A 12,476-nucleotide genomic window follows, 5' to 3' on the forward strand; every position below is an offset into this window, starting at 1 on the left:
GAATAGGACTCGGAATTAAGTGTATATGTGTTACAACGGACTCTTGTGGGGAAACTTAGAAGTTATCTTTTGTTGCCTCTAGCAGGAAATTCTTACTGGCTTTGTGATTGTGATTTTCGTTGTTATTCAGTCATTTCCATGTAGACTCACGTAAATAAAAGTTGTGTTGTAACAACGTTCGAATGTCAGATACAACACAGAGTCAACAGCCGAAGTACATTTTTTGAACGACTTTAATCTGCCGCATTCGCTGTCGCAACTGTAATTGGAATATCCATTTATTTTTGTTTTATTTTCTTCACTATTGCTCAGTGTTATTTGAGCCGCAGCGAACGAAAAATGTCTTCACGACGTGGTGTTTATTTTAAAGTCTGGTAAGTAAAATATTTTACTGTTTGACGTTGTCACTCATTGTATATCGATATATCGACCACTTTCAATACTGCTTGTATTTTAGTGCATTTCAAGCCAGCCAAATGCATTTTAGCAATGTATACTATGTGAGCAAAAGTATCCATAAACGTAATACTTGATATCAGTGCAGGGTGTGGCCATCCTTAGCCTTGATGACAGCTTGAACTCTGCTGCGGAGGTGTCTGAATATCTCTGGAGGAATATTCGTCAAGAGCCGAAGCCAGGGAAGGTAGTGATGTTGCGACGCTGGGGTCTAGAGCGAAGCCAACGTTCCAACACATCCCAAAGGTGTTTCATTGGGTTCACGTCGGGACTCTGGGCGGGCCAGTCCATACCAGGAATGATATCTCCTCAAAACATTACCTCATAAACCCTTATTTATGACAGTATGCCTTGTGATGCTGATACAGTCATAGTCTCTGATCTGTTTCTCTACTGTAATCAGTACCAATACTGTTAAATGCGATTGACTATAAGTATGCCTTACCTCCAGAGTAAGTCTCACCGGACTACTTTGTTCGATTCCGTCATTCCGAAAATATCAGAACTGACATACTTACTGCGATGTAGGAAATACATGAGTTGGATAAAAAGTAGTAGCCACACTGTTATAATTCATACCAGACTTTATTAACAGACGCTCACAATATTAAATGCTCTCAATATAATCGGCCTGCATGTCGATCAGCTTCCACTACGCACATAGAAGGCACTGTACACTAGGGCCGGCCAAACGCTGCACAGTGTGCAGACGTGCGGAAGTGCTGCACATGTGCGCAGCTGTGCGACAGGGAGCGACAGAGACATCTGTTATTAGACATGTGTCCTAAATGAACGGCGGCGGCTCCACTTCCCTGTTTATGTGGTACAAGCAAGAGGAAAATTGGTCATTAAACCGATTGTTTCAATGTATACTTACATTTAGGTTGTTTTTTGTTTTTTTTTAATGTGTGAAGGGCTACGCTCAGCTGAAGTCGATAAAACATAACATTCATCTAACTGTCGGTTATTATGCAGATTTCAGACGGAACTGATGAAAGATATAGCAATAATGGCATTGAAATAACAGGCGATCATCGAGAGGTCTGCGGTTATCATTCTGTTCAAAGGTCAGTGAGAGAGAAATTATGTGGGTGTAACCCAGGGCACCGAGAATTAGTTATAGGAAACCTTGCATTAGTTTAATGTTATTTGAAATCATGAATAAGATTCGTTGGAAGTCGCTAAGTGCTCTCTTTCTTAAATACTAGCTCAAAACCATTACGCGTATTTACCTGCCGTCAGTCAAGCTTTCTTAATAAAAACCCACGGTTGTTAACTGTATTACATGTCTTACTGGGTTAAACTGTTAACATAAATGTAGATGTCTCAATGAGTAGACTATGACAGTATTTTAAATGTTTAATACGCGAAATACCTTCCCATGGTTGGCTTGCAAGCTGTGGAAAGAGCACTAGAATGCGCCGGTAGAGAGTATCCCAGCAAGTGGATAAAGCGACATCTGTGCGTAGAAACACGCACTACATGAACGCTGACGGCTGCGGCGTGCACGCTGTGACCCGGAAGTTGCACGTGTGCAGGAGCACCGCACGCGTGCAGAATTTCTGGCCGGCCCTGCTGTACACAGTCGTCGCGTCTGTCGATGTCTCACTAGGATCGCCCCATGGCGTGGATGGTGTCTTCTCTTGTGTTGCAGTGCGTCTCGTGAAGAGATTCCTTTATTTTGGTGAACAGGTCATAATCAGACTCGTGTCGGGTGACTGTGGTGGATGCTACACTACCTCCTACCCCCATGTATACAGAAGCTGTTGCACGGTGTTCACCGTGAGGCACCGCGCACTATCATGAAGGATGATGGGATGCAAAGGCAGAAGGTGCCATCACTTTTTCCTCTCAGTGCGGGATGAAGGTGATGTCGCAAGAAACTGCAGTAATGGGCTGCAGTGACTATCTGCCCCTGTGGTACAAAGTGACTCAGGATTAATCCGTGGATGTCGTAAGCCACAATAAACATCACGTTGGTACCAGCTGGTTGACGCCACACGTTCTGTGAGCGACGAGAATCAGGTCATTTCCATTCATTCGAATGACGCTTTAATCGTGGTTTGCATGAACGAGTCCATCGCGACGATCCTTCCAAGGAAGTTTTCACCCTCTCTGTGGTAGCGATTGAGCAGTTCCTCTGCAAGTTCGTAACGATGCCACTATTCCATCTCGGACACTGCATACAGTAACCAACGCACTACAATTTTGCAAAACCCATGAATATCGTGCAAAATGTGGAGCGCCGTTCTAGGGCACACGCCATCCTACGTGGTAAATTCACGTGCAGTCCGTCGGCGATCCACATCCGATTGTCATGGTGTCCGTGGAGAGTTGTCCCGAACGGGGCCAGTTTTGAATGACATCCCTGCCATCTCGAAACACATTCACCCATCTCGTCACCGTACGACACGACAATGCTGCATCACCACACATCTCACACAGTCCATGAAAACATCGTTGTGCGCTCCGATCACGTGCCACTTCAGTCTCAATCCACACATGGCGTTCGTGTTTCCTAAAGATAAAGACACTGTTAGGGCGGATGAACTGGCCTCCCGCACTGCAACCGACTCAAACACGGCCGTCGCAGCTCAGTGCACGACTTCAAAGGACCTTGTGCAATCATCTACAACAACGCGCATACAGTTTGACGCACATCCTTTACGTTACGGCGGTGATGTCACTACTTTTTATCCAACCGTCTTAGACTTCTGTATGTCGATCACAGTTTTTTCTATCTCAAACCTATCAATTTGACTATCATATACTGATAGTTCCATTTAAGACTGATTACTCTGTATCTACGAGAAGTGATATGATGATGGGCCACATTGCCCGTAACTGGGTATTTTGAGACAACAAAAACAGCTATCGATGGCCGGAATATGTTTTCAGTCGCAAAGTAATTTTGAAAAGAGTGTGCTATGAATAGCTGGACGCCATAAACGGCCATTATCGAGTTTCGTGACATTTTTCAGCACATTATACTTGTGTGTGAACTTACAGACTTGAAATACACTTCGTAACGGTGGCAGCTAGCGAATGCTTGTGCAGGGCCACCGACCCAGTCATAACCGGTTCGAAATCTGATAGAACAACTCATTTTCACTGCCGGCAATGGGAGTGGAGTGTACCTCCTATTCACCAAACTTTGTGGGTTGAATCTCAGACATCTCTGCAACGTCTCAAGAGGTGATGGTATGTTACACTAATGGTGATCTGTCCATCGGAGTCGGCCATAGTGGCCGAGCAGTTCTAGGCTCTTCACTCTGGTACCGCTCGATCGCTACGGTCGCAGGTTCGAATCCTGCCTCGGGCATGGATGTGTGGTGTGATGTCCTTAGGTTAGTTAGGTTTAAGTAGTTCTAAGTTCTAGGGGACTGATGACCTCAGCACGAGCAGACTCTTGCCGGTACCATGGTTTAGTCTCTCCCTTACCCTCAATCGTAACTCCAGCTAAATAGTACACTACACAAACACCAATCACAGTCATCCAAGTGATACAGACTCACACCAGACACTTCATAACAGGCCTGAGGCATGCTGTGCGTTATTCCCGCATCAGCCGCTGCCATCATTTCCTGAATATGTGATTGACTTTGACTGATTTCAGCTCGCCTGCACTATGTTCTCTTCCTCTACATACTTTGATCATAATTTTATATATTTACAATTGGTAAATCTTCCTGAGTGTTACAACATTACGTATGGTATCTTTGACTGCGAGCTACCAATTCTTCAAAAAAAAAAAAAAAAATCCTTAACAGTAACTGTTTAACGACAGTTACAAGAAGACTTGGGATGATGGTACGTTCGTATCCCATAATATTTGTCGGTGTCTAAACGCAGTTGCCACAATGTACTAAGCGATGCCGGAAAATCCAAGTATTGTGAACTAGCTCAGCTCTTACTCATTTCCCACACCAATTACAATCAAGTAAAAGAAGTTACATATATCAGGTTCGAATGAATTTGTGTAAACAAATAAGGGGCTGTATTATAACCTATGTTGAGCTCTAAATGGACTTACTTTATTTGTATTCGTTACAAATTTCGATATATACAGTGCTGGCGGAGCGGGGAGTTTGTAACAAACTGAACAATTGTTGCCAAATGCCTCGCGGTTGAAGGACAATGTAATGGTTCCATCTGGACTGTTGTAGGAGCTGAACAAAAATACAGAAAACCGCTAGGAATGCACGTTTCAATATAAAAGCAGATACTAGCCAAGCCTAATGACTACGATGTTGTGTTTGATCACGAAGACCCCTGTACCACGTCCTCAGTACGTTGCAAGTGTCAGTCGCGATCGTAAAAGTGCGCTTTGTAGTCGTGAGACCTTTATGTCGGAGCGGAGTGGTTTTGGATGTGAGCAAACTGTTGGTGTTCGTGTGGTGGATTCTTCCGAAAGCAAGGGAATCGAAGCGTTCGGTGATTCGAGACGCACCGTAACAAAGATGTATACTGCATACAGGGAAAGCGGAAGAATATCACCCGCTAAGTCAGAACTCTGACAAAGATGTGTGAGGTGCGATTGTGACGGAGAGTCGTTGAAGAGGATTGTCACGAATAATGAGAGGACAAAATTCACCGCAGAACTGAATGTCGCGCTCGCGATCCCCGTCAGCACTGAAACAACCCGAAGCAAGGTTCCTAAGCAGCGAACCGCAGGGCGAGCTGGAATTCGAAACCTACTTATCAATTATGGAAATGCCGGTAACAAGAAAACGTGGCGTCGAATCCATAAAACCAGGACTATGTCGTTTGGGTGGATGAGTCTTTTACATACTGTTTCCGATTTCTGGCTGAGTTTATGTCCTAAGAGTGTAACGTGGCAGAAGTTCGGTAAAGCCACAGCTTGGTATTCCATGGGCTCCGTAGTTACTGTCCAAAGTCCTATCACTGCGAAGGATTACGCAACCATTTTGGCTGATCAGGTCCATCTAATGATACGAGGGTTGTTCGGAAAGTAAGGAATGATCGGTCGTGAGATGGAAATCACAGTGAAAACCAAAACTGTGTTATTTGCACATTTAGCTGCACCTCCCAATTACTTCTCAACATAGTCGCCGCTCCGACTTACAAGGGGAGGCCACGACGTTTGGAACGCGGATTTACTGTAAACTTCGTATGCTCGTAGTACTCCATGAGGACAACAAAATATGTAAGACGTAGCGCGTACTTCTCAAGCGTTATTGAGAAAATCGCAAGGTGATTTCGGTCGTCGAATATACAGGGTGTTACAAAAAGGTACGGCCAAACTTTCAGGAAACATTCCTCACACACAAATAAAGAAAAGATGTTATGTGGACATGTGTCCGGAAACGCTTAACTTCTACGTTAGAGCTCATTTTAGTTTCTTCCACCTACGCTCAATGGAGCACGTTATCATGATTTCACACGGGATACTCTCCCTGTGCTGCTAGAACATGTGCCTTTACAAGTACGACACAACATGTGGTTCATGCACGATGGAGCTCCTGCACATTTCAGTCGAAGTGTTCGTACGCTTCTCAACAACAGATACGGTGACCGATGGATTGGTAGAGGCGGACCAATTCCATGGCCTCCACACTCTCCTGACCTCAACCCTCTTGACTTTCTTTTATGGGGGCATTTGAAAGCTCTTGTCTACGCAAGCCCGGTACCAAATGTAGAGACTCCTCGTGCTCGTATTGTGGACGGCTGTGATACAATACGCCATTCTCCAGGGCTGCATCAGCGCATCAGGGATTCCATGCGACGGAGGGTGGATGCATGTATCCTCGCTAACGGAGGACATTTTGAACATTTCCTGTAACAAAGTGTTTGAAGACTCGCTGGTACGTTCTGTTGCTGTGTGCTTCCATTCCATGATTAATGTGATTTGAAGAGAAGTAATAAAATGAGCTCTAACATGGAAAGTAAGCGTTTCCGGACACATGTCCACATAACATATTTTCTTTCTTCGTGTGTGAGGAATGTTTCCTGAAAGTTTGGCCGTACCTTTTTGTAACACCCTGTATATCTGTGCGTGGCCATTTTAACGATGAAGTGGCTGCAGCCGAGTGGTGCCGGCATGGTAGCTCAGCGTGTACGGTCAGAGCGTTAGTTACCCGTTATAATAAAAAAACTGAGCGAACGGATCATCGAACAAACTGGGTGTCATCGGACGTCCGCCCTGAAGAAATTCAACGAACAATATAAAACAATTAAAAAAAAAAGTGTTTAGCGTTCAAGCCGATGGATTGCTGGATCGAGTTCCGTTCGTCAGTTTTTATGTTTATTTTCAACACAGTCATTTTCTTTATTATTTATATTACCGTTGATGTAATGGGGAGAATACGTGTAATCGGATGAAATCTTATTAAAGTTACAATGTTATTTGGCAGTTTACTAATTTTTAATATCACAAATAATGTAATAATCATAACCATCTACTAGTAAACGACCAAATGCATAAAGTCATACTGAAAATGTATGCTTGTCCGTGATTTGAGAAATCCCTTATACCTGGAAGGAGCCCGAAACGACTTGTTACCTCCACGTTTTGACCGGCACAGACGGCTTTCGAAAGATTTACAATTAATCGTCGCTTTCGACATTACGAGTACAAGTTGCAGGATGGTATTTTTCGTAAAAACATGCGAAACATAAAGTTAAACGGCACCGCATACGCAAGGTCTTCTGACGTTTTCTGTGGAAGAACAAACCTTGTTAACATTTTCAAAAACCTCTCTTTCAGACGATGGTTTGGAAGTAAACCATGCATAAAGCAGTATTTCCTTAAAAATCGGCGCTGATAATTGGTTATGCAGTATCGAGTGTATTTTAATAGGGTTTTCCGAGAAGCAATTTCTCGTTCTCTTACGATTAAATACGAACGGTTTTGAAGATACGGGCAAGTATACATTTTCAGTATCACTTTATGCGTTTGGTCGTTTACTAATCGATAATTATGAATATTATATTATTTGTGATAATAAAAATTAGTAGACCACCAAATAACATTGTAAATTTAACAAAAGTTACACGTATTGTTCCCATTATATCAATTTTAATATAAATAGTAAAGAAAATTACTGTGTTGAAAATAAAAAAAAAACTGATCTGTTCGCTCAGTTTCTTTATTAGAAAGGGAAGCTAACGCGCTGACCGCCGGCCGCGGTGGCCGTGCGGTTCTAGCGCTGCAGTCCGGAACCGCGGGGCTGCTACGGTCGCAGGTTCGAATCCTGCCTCGGGCATGGATGTGTGTGATGTCCTTAGGTTAGTTAGGTTTAAGTAGTTCTAAGTTCTAGGGGACTGATGACCTAAGATGTTAAGTCCCATAGTGCTCAGAGCCATTTGAACCATTTAACGCGCTGACCGAACACGCTGAACTACCGTGCCGTCACCACTCGGCTGCAACCGCTTCATGGTTAAAATGGACACGCACAGATATATATTCGACGACCGAAATTATCTTGCGATTTCCTCAGTAACGCTTGAGAAGTACGCGCTACTGCTTACACATTTTGTTGTCCTCGTGGAGTACTATGATTGTACGAAGTTTACAGTAAATCCGCGTTCCAAACGTCGTGGCCTCCCCTTGTTAGTCATTTGTCGGAGCGTTATACCAAATTTCCAACACCATCGTCATAGAAGGCAGCCGCCTGTGCTTTCTGATAATTCTCTACGCTGGTCTACAGCGCATAAAGTGTTGTCTTCGTATCCAGCGTTTCATGCGAACAGAGATGACACTCAGGACGAGCCAATTAGGGCTGTGTTGTGGGTGATCGAACACTTCCCATCGAAAAGGCTGCAGGAGCGTCTTCACTGCCCTTGCAGAGTGCGGCTGAGGATTGCCATGAAGAAGGAAGTGCGTGGCAGTTGTGTTAGGTGGGCTGCATTCATTAAGGCGAAGCCTCTCAGCGGGCCCTCCTACTTGGCGGGAGACACTGTTGTTCTAGGCACCTTTACTCGCTCACAGTGCGCTCACAACTAACAAGAGCGTCTTGATGCGATCGACGGGCATACTAGAGACACTGCCCAAAACGTCTGTGAAAAGCCTCGTCGGACTTTCACAGTGGTTTCCATTTCGTGACCGATCGTTCCCCACTTTCCGAATGGCCCTCGTACAATGTTTGTTCTCTAGTGGTGATACTGGGTCCCAAGATGACGAAGCCCTTATCCATACAGCTCGCATCGTTCGAGACTGATTTTGTGATTCCGAGGATGAACTGTCGCATCTGCCCTGACTACATCAGTCACCAGACGTCCATATTACTGAGCCTTTGTGGTCTACTTTGAACAGCAGGGAGCTTGATAGCTGTCCACCTACATCATCGTGACCTGAAAGTGTCACTATTTTGTGGAAAGAGTGGTGTAACATGCCTTTGAAAACCATAGCACCTTGTATTTATCCATTTCGAAACGACGTAAAACTGTTTTGAATGCCAACGGTTATTCTACGCCCTATTAGGCATGGTAATGTGTTGGTTTTTGGTGTTTCCATATTTATGTCCACCACCTGACGCTTCTCACGATCGTTCAATTTTGGCCTTACAGATGATTCTCTAGTGCTATAGGTGCCAACAAAATATCATAATGTATCCGACAATACTTCACAACGGTCTGTAAAGCCGAAATTGGCCAGTCGTGCGAAACTTAATAAATACTTGTAGTAGTGCAACCACTACGTTGTATTTACGGCTGTGGTTTCCTACATGAAGAAAAGATGGCTCACAGTATGCAACAAATTCTTACTGTGAAACACGCATCCTGTAATTTTAAGCAATGGGCGAGAATGCGCGGTTCACAGAATGGCGTAGCAAGAAGACAAAATTATGCGCATACCAACTTGGTGGAACTCCTGTTCCTTTGGGATTTATTACATCAAAAACATTTTGTTTATTTTACGAAATACCAATATTGTCCAGAGGACGTTTCGATGCACACTAGTATCAGGAACAGCGCTGGACGTACCCTATACGTGCAGCAGACGTTATTCAGTTTCCACCAGTGCACTGTTTCTACGTGTTCGCAGTGAGCCCTCAGAAGGGTTAGTGCCCGGAAACACGACACCCGCAGCAATATAGCTCTGTGGTGAACCAGCTGGTCTCATTTCAAAGGCTATGACGCGTTTGAAGTCCGTCCTATGTTTACAAGTCTCAAACTCAACGAAGTTCATCATCCGCTGCTAGCACTTCTGCTGTGTGCTGATATTAATATCATACCTCGGGCACTTTAGATGCTACTCTTTTACATCCACGAAATCATGCTTGTATTACAGAAACACCAAACGTAGCTTTGTTATTCATGATAGAATTTCCATTTCTTTCACATTTTCCTGAATAGTGCCCTAATAATGACAGAATGGGCTACATCAATTCAAGGTTTTGCAGAAAGAATTTGCAACACATTCTGATTTTCGAGTAAAGTTGACTTGATATCACAATTACCCAAAATCTTAGGTGGTAATAGGGCGAATGTAAGAAATTTGTTAAACTTTCGTGTGAGGTCCAAGCTTCAGCCTGATTGACAGGGCGGATACTGAAATGCATTTTCAGGTGGCTGAGTGGTCCTATTAACTGGCTTTCGACAAGCCATACACACATATAAAACTTATTAGAACTTTATGCATATCACGTGGTGTGATATAAATGGATAGCTTACTGTCAATCAATCATTCTATCAAAGGGTATTGCCTTCGCTATACAGGATGCTTGGAAATTCCCGTTACAAACATCTAGGACTTGTAGAAGGGAGTTAGTACACAATAATTTGAATAGGAACGCATATCCGACAACGTGAAGTTTCCGTTCTATGACGATTTCAGTTCCGATGCGTAACTTGTCGACGTCTGCTGAGAGAAAAATCTCAGACTTACTTGCCTAGTATGCAATAGTGTAGGCAGGATGACGTGTACCACGACTGTAACAACGCTCGTGGTCGCCACATCGAGCAGCTGTTGAATGCATTAGTACCGTTCTGTACGTACAGTATGTTGTTGTTTTTTGTTTTGGAATAACGCGTAATGTTTAAGTGTTCACACAAACAAATCTGCCTAAGTGGTAGATGGATGTTTTGTTTCGATTCCTTTCGAATTGTTACGTACTAATTGTACTGTGTCACGTCTAATTCAATTCTTCAAGCAGAAGTGGATCAATTAAACATTTGAGCTGAAACCGTCGTAGAATGGAAACGGTCGTTTCCAGGATGGGTTCCTATTCAAAATATTATGCACTCATTCCTCTGTACAATTCCCAGACGTTGGTAACAGGAATTTCCTAACACCCTGTAGAAGATTGATTATCAGAGCCAAGAGGCTTGCGGCATCTCTGACTTTACAATTACTTCGATGACATCCTTCATTCCAAACTAGCGAGGATCCCAAACACTCGAGTAGTGCCCAGTACTGGATTGCACAAGGGTTCTGCACTCGACCTAGTCTAATCAAGGTGTGATGCACTTCCACAGGACACTCGCCGTGCAGGACAACGCACTGACTTCTATCACTCGAAACATGTTAAACTTAGCCACATACACTAAGTCCAAACATCATGACCACCCGCTTAATAGGATGTTTTTTTCACCTCTGCAAACTAAACAGTAACGACTATTCTAGGCATATATTCGACAAGTCTTTGGTGGGTTTCCGGAGGTACGTGAAATCAGACATCCACGCACAGTTAACGTAATTCCTGCAAATTATTAGTTATTTGTTTGTGTGTGAGAAGCTGTCAGCCGATAGCGTCTCAGGTCTGTGCCATTGGATTCACATCACACGGATTTGGTGGCTAGGACACTAACGTGAGTCTGCAATCATGCTATACATACCGATGTAGAACGATTTTGGTCTCATGACCCTATTTAAAGATCTACGAGGGGCATAGTCTTTTGCTTGACGTAGACCCACTGGAACATATTTTAATAGGTCCAGTGATGACAGTTCACCGTGATTTTAACACTGGCCAGTCCTCTTTTCGTCAGTTGTTCCATGTTACATGGAACTGTCACCATCTCTATTTTATTTTAGTTACTGTGCTTCACTGTTTATTAGTCAAGTATCAGTCTCTGACTCCTAATTCCATACGTTCGCTTTTGTAGACTGGTCATTCATCATTGATGATGTTTTATACCAATTGCAGAAGGCTGAAAACTTTACCTGGCCGCGCCAACAGTTATTCTTCGGCATTCTATAATATCTCCCTGGCCTACTCCATATGACATAGCATTGCGAGTAACCATCTTTTGGTATGAAATTACAAATCTTATTTATTAGATGTGACAGGCTCGTTCTCTGTATGGCGTGTGTGATCCACACCTAGTTTCGTAAAAAGATGCATAATATTTTCTTCTTTATTTCAATCTATTTACTCAGTACTTTGAAAATATCTCAGATAACTTCCTTTCCCCAGTATCAAAGTATTAATTTATAAAAATTTCTGGACAGTTTTACACCAGAAGATGCAACATAAAAGTTGCGAAACCGGCTATGTCAGTCTCTAATCGACTGCAGTAAACATAGCTAATGCGGACTATTGGACTTTTTATTCATTTTTATGTTTTAAAAGTTTGAACACTTGTATGAAACATCTGTTGTATACTGTATGACTGGCCAGTCAATTATGTACTATTCGAAGATGCCATCGCTGTCGGGAAAACATCAAGGAGCAGGGACGCAGATGGCAGCCAAGTAGTCCACTGCTGTCATGGACCTTCGGATTACTTCAACATGTCCCATAGGAGCGCAGGCCAATGTTTCCCATACCATAATACTGACCCCACAGGGTTGCGTCATTAGCACGGTGTATGTTTCGGGCAGTCGCACGCCTGGACGACGGCGCTACCAGGACGTGACCATCTACCCGCTGCAACAATAAATGCGTTTCATCCCACCACGTGATAGATTTCCATTGATTCACAGTCAGTTCTCGATGATACCGTATCCACGACAATCGTAATTAACGATCTCGTTTCATTGACATGGTAACACGTAGAGCTCGTCTTATGGCAGAGACCCATGTTGCGCAGTGTACGCTGATCGGTTTGCGCCG

Source organism: Schistocerca americana, chromosome 1, assembly GCF_021461395.2.
Source record: "Schistocerca americana isolate TAMUIC-IGC-003095 chromosome 1, iqSchAmer2.1, whole genome shotgun sequence".
In the NCBI taxonomy this organism is placed as follows: Eukaryota; Metazoa; Arthropoda; class Insecta; order Orthoptera; family Acrididae; genus Schistocerca; species Schistocerca americana.